At 52.5% G+C, this 9,395-nt stretch overlaps 1 long non-coding RNA gene across 1 annotated transcript; it reads left to right on the forward strand.

Annotated features, from left to right (window-relative positions):
• The first annotated feature begins 2,425 nt into the window (after positions 1-2,425).
• Positions 2,426-8,430, forward strand: LOC138745406 (uncharacterized). Its single transcript, XR_011346244.1, has 4 exons — positions 2,426-2,594; positions 3,692-3,881; positions 4,494-4,574; positions 7,923-8,430. It is a non-coding gene; the product is annotated as an uncharacterized lncRNA (long non-coding RNA).
• Positions 8,431-9,395: the final 965 nt, after the last annotated feature.

A 9,395-nucleotide genomic window follows, 5' to 3' on the forward strand; every position in this document is an offset into this window, starting at 1 on the left:
CAATTCCCTCCTGGAAGCTGCCTCCCGCGACTCCCCATCTGAGTGTCAGATGCTCGCCTGCTCACCACAGAAAACCAGATGGCAGCAGAGACAGTCACACTCCAGCCACACCTCCCCAACATGTGATGGGTTAAATCTGCGGATGCCACTCACAGCGGACCGAAGAAGTGGTACATGGCAGACCGCAGAGAGGCCGGGCCCGAAGGGCTGAGCCACTTGCAAGAACAGATCATGTCCTGCCCGAAAGTGACAGCCTACCACCTGAATGGCCCCGAGAAGAGCTTGGCACCATGGCCTGGGCCAAACCATTCAACATCCTCGATGCTGGACAGCAGGAAAAAGCTTGGTTTACTGACGGCTCCGGCTGGTGGAGGTGCGAAAAACAGCGGTGTAAGGTGGCAGCGCTCCAGCCCACCACAGATAAAGTACTGACACAAGAGGGTGTGGTGGAGGGGAGAGCCAACTGTCCAAGCTGGCAGCTGTGGCACCGATACGAAAAGGGACAACCAGGCAGGCCCAGGAGCCTCTTTTCCGATTAGTGCCACAGGATTTCTGGGCTGTGCCAAATAGCACGTCAGTGTGGAAGGGTCGACGGCAGGAGACAGGGAGGCAGATCCATGGCTGCCTGCTCTGAGGACAACAGCACTGGCAAATATTCTGAGAGGTGGAACAACAAAAGAATAATCAGGGTCCACCACGTGGATGGACACACCTCCAGGGAAACTGCTGAAGCTGATGCGATGCCACGGTGGACTGAGCTTCTCAAATATGCTCTGCCACTATTTTCCCCAAGCAGAGTGACCCTGGAGCCTTGGCAGCATTGGTGCATCATAAATGTGGGCATATGGGGGCACTATGATGAACAGAGGATCTGGGGGTCTCATGATGTTGCAAGAACTGTGATGGCCAAATGCCCTCTTTGTCAGCAATTAAAACCAAGGGCCACATTCGCCGGGGTTTGGGAGCTGGCCAAGTCTGATAAATTGACCATATCAGGCCTCTCCCCTGCCAAAATAAAAAGTGATATGTTCTCACGATGGTCAGCACATACTCGGATGTCCTGCCAGCGGGCCGACCAAGCACCGTTTAAGCGTGCTCCATATGTGGAATACCCTATCGGGTAACGTCCACCAGCAATGGGTGGTGATGCCAAGTATTTGGGGCCACCTGCATATGCCCTACCACCCACAGGCATCCAAGATCAATGAGTGAATGAATGACCTGTTCAAGGCATCGTATGTGACAAGTTGATTGTCAAGTCTTCTATCCATGAGTGGTTGCAAGTGTATCGATTAATCTGGCGAGTTTGTGTCTGTGTGTGTCTTTTACTCCTCATGCAACTTCACTACATGTGTCAATAAAAGACAACTGTGTTCAAATTCACCACCCTTGGGACCCCTCGAATCAGTTTCACACACATAATAATTGGTGCAGTGAGCAGGGTCCTTCGAGTTCCGACTGAACACAGCTGCAGTGGAGATGCTTTTGAATCAGGACAGGAACTATAGTGCAGGCAGGGAGAAGAAGATCTGCGGGTGGACTGACGAGAGTGCAGGGTTGGGGAGCTTGGCAAGCATGCTGGCGGACCACGGCAAACTGGTAGACTGGTCCAAGCTCCTGGATCCACATCTTGAGAAAATAGGTCACCACGTGTTGTCCCACTTCAAGAAGTCGGGGTTCCCAAAATCTAAGGGGAATCAGAGGGTGCCTTTTGACTGCCAGTGTTTCTCCTGAGAAACCAATGTGAGATCATAGAAAGGAAAGATTTGGAGAGGGCCCAGGAAAATAAGGAGATAAAGGTGTCCCAGCAGCGCTGCTTTCCACTGCAGGAGGCAGTACAGACTCCCCCAACCTGAGCCACTGATGTCGAGATGAGAGGGACAGAGGTAGCCAACAGGCATGCCGATCAAGGTCAGATACCCCCCCCCTCCCCCCCACACCCACAGTGAGTGAGTTTGTACTGGCCATGGAGCGATTAGCCGAGGCCATTTGCCAGGATTCAGGCATTAAAGGTTTCAGAACAGGCCAGGAAGAGCATGAAATCAATTTATTTGCAAAGTTGTTCTGATATATCTGACAGACCCGACACACTCATTGCCCAAGTTGTGCTCCACCCTGGAGGACTATGGGGACATCTCTGGGTATAAGTTCTTTTGGGATATGTGCAAAATCATGTCACTTAGGAAGGGGGATTAGAGCCAATGTCAAGAAAATAGTCAACAAATGTGGCGGCAAAATGGGATCAAATATCTAGGAGTTAGAATAGATAACAACGAGTAATTTAGACCAGCTGAATTATTCTCCCCTTGCTTGGGGAAATTGAGGAGGATTTAAATGGTTGGATGTCCCTGCCCATTACACTAGTGGTGTCACAGAGAGGGGAGGTGTCACAGAGGGGGGAGATGATGACACGGAGGGGGCGATGATGTCACTGCATGGGGCAGCCATAGCTGAGTCGTGTCATGGCACAGCAACAAGAGAAAGATGCCTCTCCTGGAAGGGGATTCTGGCCCCCATGTCGGAGTAGGACACAGTCTCATCCCAGGGACCCTCTGATCAACAGGGTTGTGTTTGGAAGCACCCTGCACCCATGGGTGAGATAAAGAGCCTGTTACAGGCTCCCCGACTGGGACAGAGCCTCCTCTGGCACCATCCTTCACCCAGTGTGGGTGGAGAGAATGGAGGCTGCATTTAATTTCCCCTCTCCCCATCCTGAGTGCAGGGCACTTTATGAGGCAGCTGGGGAGACTGGGGAGGGGAGAACAATGGCATGTGAGGGAATACAGGGGTAGGGTCTGTAGGAGTGGAGGGGAGAACGAAGGAACGGGGTTCCACCACAGGCTAATGTCAAGGGAGATTGGATCAGAGGTAGGGGACATAGGGTTGAGCTGGGAGGATGGGGTGCGAGGGGACGGAAGGCACTGGGAAAACCATGGGGGTGGTGTTGGGTGGGGGAATGAGAGAGTGGTAGAGGAATCGGGGCAGGGGAGAGTGTGAGGTGTCTGAGGGAGAAGAGAAGTTGCGAGGGGGATGGAAGGTAGACCTTTCAACAGATATGGGACAGAGCTCGCCCTCCACCTGGAATGGGAACTCTCCACTGAGAGACAGGACCGCTCCTCCACCCGCCCACCCCCGGGTTACAAGATCCCTTCCACCCTTGCATACACCCCCACATCCCCCCAACCGGGATAGGATTCTTTCCCCCAGTGGACATGGATCAAGGTGCTAGAAAGTGTTTCTGCTGCGGCGGACCAAGCAGAGTTGAGCGGTAAAGTGTGGGGCTCTCTCCGCACCACCTGCTCCCTCAGGCAACGAGGTCTCGCTTGCATCATGGAAGATCACGGTGTTGCTGAGCTTCTGGGAATGTGGAGGGCTTCTGCTAAACCTGAGGTAGGGTTCAGAGTGGTTCATCTCCCCGGGACGTGCTGAAGGTCAAGGATGACCCGATCCTCCCATGGAGGGAGGGTTGTAGACAAAGTGAACGGCTGCGGAACTGGCCTCAGTCTGAGGAGAGTGATCAAAGAGGGAGAGGCTGGAACAAACCACCAGAGGATCAATTCTGACATTTAGGTGACCCTTGGAAGGGAGTTAGAGGGAGGGGTAGAGACTAACTTGGACAGCAAGGCTGGGTTGGGATAAATGACCTGTTGTGTACCCTCTGGGTGTGTAAATGCTGCTGCTTCTGCCCCAGAGGACATGGCAATAAGGTCACAACAGAGGTGGCCACACCGGGTCATGGAACCAACGTCCCCAAGGTGGTGTCCTGCACAGATGATAAAATCATCGACAGTGGATCTTTCGGTGTGGTGTACCAGGCAAGGCTGGTGGACTCCAGAGAGCTGATTGCCATCAAGAAGATCTTGCAGGACAAGAGATTTAAGGTGAGGGGAAGAGCAGTTGTGTGGAAATGGAAAAACCTGATATTTAACTTTAGGGCCTACAGCACGTTCACAGGCCTTTGCGACACATGAGCCCGTTTCACACAATTACACCCAATTGACAAACACCCCAAACACATTTTTGAAGGGTGGGTGGAAAGAGGAGCATCTGACAGAGACCAAAGCAGCCATGGGGTTTGGAAATAGAGAAAGTCACACAAATCCACAACAGCACCCCAACTCCCCACACACAACCCCCCACCCCACACACACACACACACACACACACACACACACACACACACACACACACACACACACACCTGGCAAATATCAGAGATTTTCTGCAAATTAATTGTTTAGTAGAAGCTGGGAAAACAATCATAAAATCTGAAGTGATACTTCATTGAACCCCCTGACGAATCCCCGCTCCAGCGACACGAAAAGTCCCCCGCACTGACTCTCGAAAAGTCCCCCACTTCGGTCTCCCTTGGAGTTCCCCACCTCTGACCTCTTGACGAATCTCCTCCCCGCCTCCCCCCTCAACTTGGACAAGTCGCCCCTCAGGGCCCCGACCCATTGCCCAGCCTTGCTGATGTTCCTCTCTCGCCATAGAACCGCAAACTGCAGATCGTGCGAAAGTTGGATCACAGCATCATCGTCCCTCTTCTCAACTTCTACTCCAATGTAGTCAAGGTAAGATCCACCTGCACCCACTCCACCCTCACTCTGATGCATCTCATTTGCTGCTACCTTCCCCATTCCTTCAATCGATCTGTCTCGCTGCAGCCTCTCTGTTGCCTCCATCCTGCCCCTCTGACCAGTGCCGACTCTTTGACACTGGCTGCCCTGCTCCTCACCCATTAACTCATGACCTCTTGACATTTCAACTCCAGACAGCAGCAACCAAGACCACAAGACAAAGTCGCTAAATTCGGCCACTCAGCCCCTCCAGTCTGTTTCCCCAATTCATTTCATGAATGTATTTTCCCCCATAACTCACTTCCCCAGAACCTTTTGGTGCCCTTCCAAATCAACGCCTGCTCTGAATCGTCCCAACAACTCAGCCTCCACACGTTCGACCCCAGCCAACACCCGGCTGCAAACATTTCTCATCTCAAAACGTCAATGGTTTTCTCTCCCGGTGAATCCTTTCCTCAAGAGGGAGGGCGGTCAGAGCTGCACATTTTGTGCAGTCTCACCAGAAGCCGAATGATGGGGCAGCGGACGGGTCCACTACGGCCTGTTGACGCTCTGCTCGCTGAGCCCTTGGATTCATGCCATGTTGTGTTGAGCAGTGGGGGCATCAGGCCAACAGAGAGCAGGAGGGGCTGGCACTCCAGTTGGGAGAGGCACGGGGTGTTGGAGGGTAAATCCAGCTGACATGTTTGTATTGTGTCCAAGAGAAAGAGGAGGTTTATTTGAATCTGGGTCTGGACTATGTTCCCGAGACGGTTCAATGCGTGGCCCAGCTCTTCAACAAGGCCAAGCAGCCCATTCCCATGATCTACATCAAGGTGGTTGTGGGTCTGGGTGGTCAAGTTGTCCACTGGGGCAAGCTTGGATGGTGGGGTTGGAGGATATGAAGGAGTTTACTGGCTGAGTCTCGCTGGGGATTGTATATCGATGAATGGTGCATGAGGGTCTCAATGGGTATTGGTGAGGAGAGAAAGGGTAGTGAGGGGAGAGGGGTGGAGAGGATGATGAGGATGGATGTTGATTGGCAGGGAGGGGCCCTTAACCCACCTCCCCTTACCCTCAGGATCCAGACCCGGCCAGTGTGGAGGCAGAGTGGGTCATGTTATATCATTGTGTTGCCAGATGTTCATGTACCAGCTGTAGCAGAGCATGGCCTACTTCCATCCTCAGGGGGTTTTCCATTGAGGCATCAAGCCCCAGAAGATGCTGGTAGATCCCGAGATGGCCTTCTTATTGCTCCTTTATTTCGGCAGGTAGATCTACCCGTGTCTGCCCGTTCACCACCTCAACGCAGTCCTGATCCCTCTCCCCAACACGGCCTTGTCCCCTCCCCACTAGCTCTCACCCCTCCCCCACCAGCTCTCTCCCCTCCTCCCTCTCCCAACTTGCCCCTTCCACAGCTTAATAACTTATTCTAAATAAGATTGTGGGGGGCTTAGATGGAATGAACAGCCAGAAACCTTTCCTAAAGTGTCAGGTGCAAATCTCAGAGAGCATCCGCTTCAGGTGAGGGGAGATTTTTTTTATGCAGAGAGTTGTGAGAGCTTTGAATGCGTCACCGGAGAAAGTGGTAGCGGTTGGTAGAATAGGTACATATAAAAGTCTCTGAGACGAGCATGTGGATGAAAGGGAACAGAATTTTTACATGATAGAGGAATTTGGGGATATGGCGAGAAGGCAGGGTAGGTCGAGTTTGGTCATAAATTAGGTCAGCCGTGATCGTATTGAATGGCGGAGCAGGCTCGATAGGCCATTTTTGTCCTATTCCTGTTCCCACTTCCTATGTTCCTTTGGGTGTGGTACAGGTAAAGGTTGTGGAGAAGATTTACAAAGGTCAGTACAGCCTTTATGGGCCAAAGGGCCTGTATTGGGCAGCAATGCTTGATGTTCTAATGGATGCGGAAGCTCTGGGAAGGGGTAAGGGAGGGACTGGCCAGGAAGTCTGCAGATTCTGGGGCCGAGGGCAATGCCCAAACATGCTGGGGAAACTCATGGATAGTTTTGTGAGGAGCAGGTTCTGCTTCACGAGTCAAATTGAGTTTTTCGAGGAGGTGTCAAAGGAAATAGATGAAGGTCAAGGTCTGTATGTGCTGCACGTGGATTTTAGTAAGGTGCTTGACAAGGTCCCCACGGAGGCCTCATTCAGAATGTCTGGAGGTGTGGGATCCATGGAGCCTTGGCTGTGTGGATTCAGAATTGGCTTGTCTGCAGAAAACAGAGGGTAGTAGTAGATGGAACAATGACTAGTGGCGCTCCAAAGGGATTTGCTCTGGGACCCCTGCTCTTTGTGATTTTTATGAATGATGATGGGAGTGGAAGGGTGGGTACGTCAGGGGATGACACAGAGGTAGAGATGTTGTAGACAGTGTAGAAGGTTGTCATAGGTCATCCAGTTTGATGAGAAGTGACAGATGGAGTTCAATCCTGTAAATCAGATGTACTTAAATAAACAACTGGTCCAGGTTTATTTCCAGAGTAATTTTCAAGGGCACGAGTAACAGTTATTCCAAAGAAGGTTGGAAACCCATTAAAATTAGCTTCATATAGACCAATATCTTCATTGAATGCGGATTACAAGAATGTGTGGGCAGAGCACTTGGTTAATGGCAGGATTATGAACAGTGTGCAGGACAGAGAAATATTTAGATCCTGCTCCATATATCACTCAAGGTTGCTGTGCAAATTGAGAGGGAGTTTAAGATGGTGTATTGTGTGCTGGCCTTCAGGAGTCAGGGGATTGAGTTCAAAAACCGAGAGGTATCGTTGCAGATGTATAAAATTCTCGTCAGACCACACTTGGAATATTGTGTGCATTCCTGGGGCGAGAATACCAGAGGACGTCTAAATAAGGTGAGCTGAGGGAAATTTAGGCAAGACGTGAGGGGTACATTTTATTCACACAGAATGTAGTGGGTGGCTGGAATGCATTGTCGGGGTAGTAGTGGAGGCTGGTCCAAAAAAGGCATGAAAAGGATTTTAACATGGACAGGAATTCAAGAAAAATGGAGAGTACTGGTGTGAGGGAGGGGAGGGTAACATTGTTGTGGGGTAGGTTCAGATGGATCAGCTGAACGGTCTCGACTGATCCATCCATGATTGTCTAGCATCTTGCTGCCATATCGTGGAGAACCAGGGTGTTGCCTGATGGACACACGTTACTCTGAGCTCTGCAGAGAGAGATCGTGGTTTTCACCAAAACACACTTCCTCAGGTAAAGCAGAGGAAGGGGAAAGGCTCCAGTGTTCAGGGGTAGGGGGGATGATGGGGGAAGAGTTGGGACCCTCCAAAGTCATTGTGATCAGGCCTCAGAGACAGTATCTCTATCACTCGTATTTCTCTTCCCAGCAGAAGGAGCGATATCAGAGACAAGACACGAGTCCAGAAGAACCTCGCATCCCAGCTGAACAGAGGACGGACAACATCATGATGGCCTGAACTCCTCCCCGTCGTATCCCTCTGGCCCTGCCAACCCCATTCCCTGCCTCTTCCATGTCCCTTCACCCACTTCCCCTCTTCTCCTCTACCCCACCTCCATCCCAACCCCCTCCCGCTCACCTTCCCCTTCCCCTGCCCTCACACCTATGGCCTAACCCCAGCCCTCCACTCTTCACCGCCCCCTTCCCCTCCGCCCTTCCCTTCCCCTTTCCCCCTCCCCTTCCCCTCCCCCATCCCCTCCCCTAACCCTCCCCCTTCCCCTCCCTTTCTCCTCCTCCCCTTCCCCTCCCCCTTCCCTTTCCCCTTCCTACCCCTAACCTAGGGGAAGGAGGGGGAGGGGAAGGGGGTAGGAGAAAGGGGGTAGTGGAAGGGGGTAAGGGTAGGGGTTGTGGTAAGGGGTAGGGTAGGGGGTAGTGGTAGGGGGTGCGGGGATGGGGAAGGGGTAGGAGGTAGAGTTAGTGGAAGTGGGTAGGTTGTAAGGGATAGGGTAGGGATAGTGGTAGGGGGTGCGGGTATGGGGAAGTGGTAGGAGGTAGGGTTAGGGGAAGGGGTTAGGTTGTAAGGGATAGGGTAGGGGGTAGTTGTAGGGGGTGTGGGTATGGGGAAGGGGTAGGAGGTATGGTTAGGGGAAGGGGATAGTTGTAGGGGGTGCGGGTATGGGGAAGGGGTAGGAGGTAGGGTTAGGGGAAGGGGGTAGGTTGTAAGGGATAGGGATAGGGTTTAGTTTAGGGTTGGGGAAGTTGGGTAGAGTTAGGGTTAGTGTTAGGAGACATGGGGTAGGGCTATATCTTGGTTTATGGTTAGGTCTATAGTTCGGGGAAGTGGGCTTGTGTTAGGTATAGGGGAAGGGGGTAGGAGCAGGGGGGTAGAGGAGGAGTGAGGTTTGGGGTTAGGGGATGGTGGGTAGCATTAGGGTTGGGGTTAGGGAGCGGCATAGGCATAGGGATAAAGTTAGGGTTAGTGGACGGGGTGGGGGTAGAGTTATGGGATGTGGAGTGGTGGTAGGGGGTATCGGTAGTGTTAAGGTTAGGTTTAGGATTTTGTTAGGGGTTAGGGTTAGGAGTAGGAGGAAGGGAAGGGGGAGGGGAATGGGGGAGGCGAGCGGGGGACGGGAACTGGGGACTGGAAGGGGGAGGGGATGTGGGAGGGGAACGGGCAGTGGTAAGGGGAGGGGAACGGGGTAGAGGAAAGGGGAGGTGAACGGTGGACGGCATCCCTAGCCCCTCCCCTCCCCTTCCCTTCCCCTGCATTTCCCCTGCCTTTCCTCTCCTACTTCCAGAAGAAGCTGGGCCTTTTTCCGTCCAGAACCTCCCTGTGGTTTCAGAGCCTCCGTTTCAGGAAGTGCCTTCGACGCTTGCTGCTGGACAGACATCTTGTCTCTTG

This window comes from Narcine bancroftii, chromosome 11 (genome assembly GCF_036971445.1).
Source record: "Narcine bancroftii isolate sNarBan1 chromosome 11, sNarBan1.hap1, whole genome shotgun sequence".
In the NCBI taxonomy this organism is placed as follows: domain Eukaryota; kingdom Metazoa; phylum Chordata; class Chondrichthyes; order Torpediniformes; family Narcinidae; genus Narcine; species Narcine bancroftii.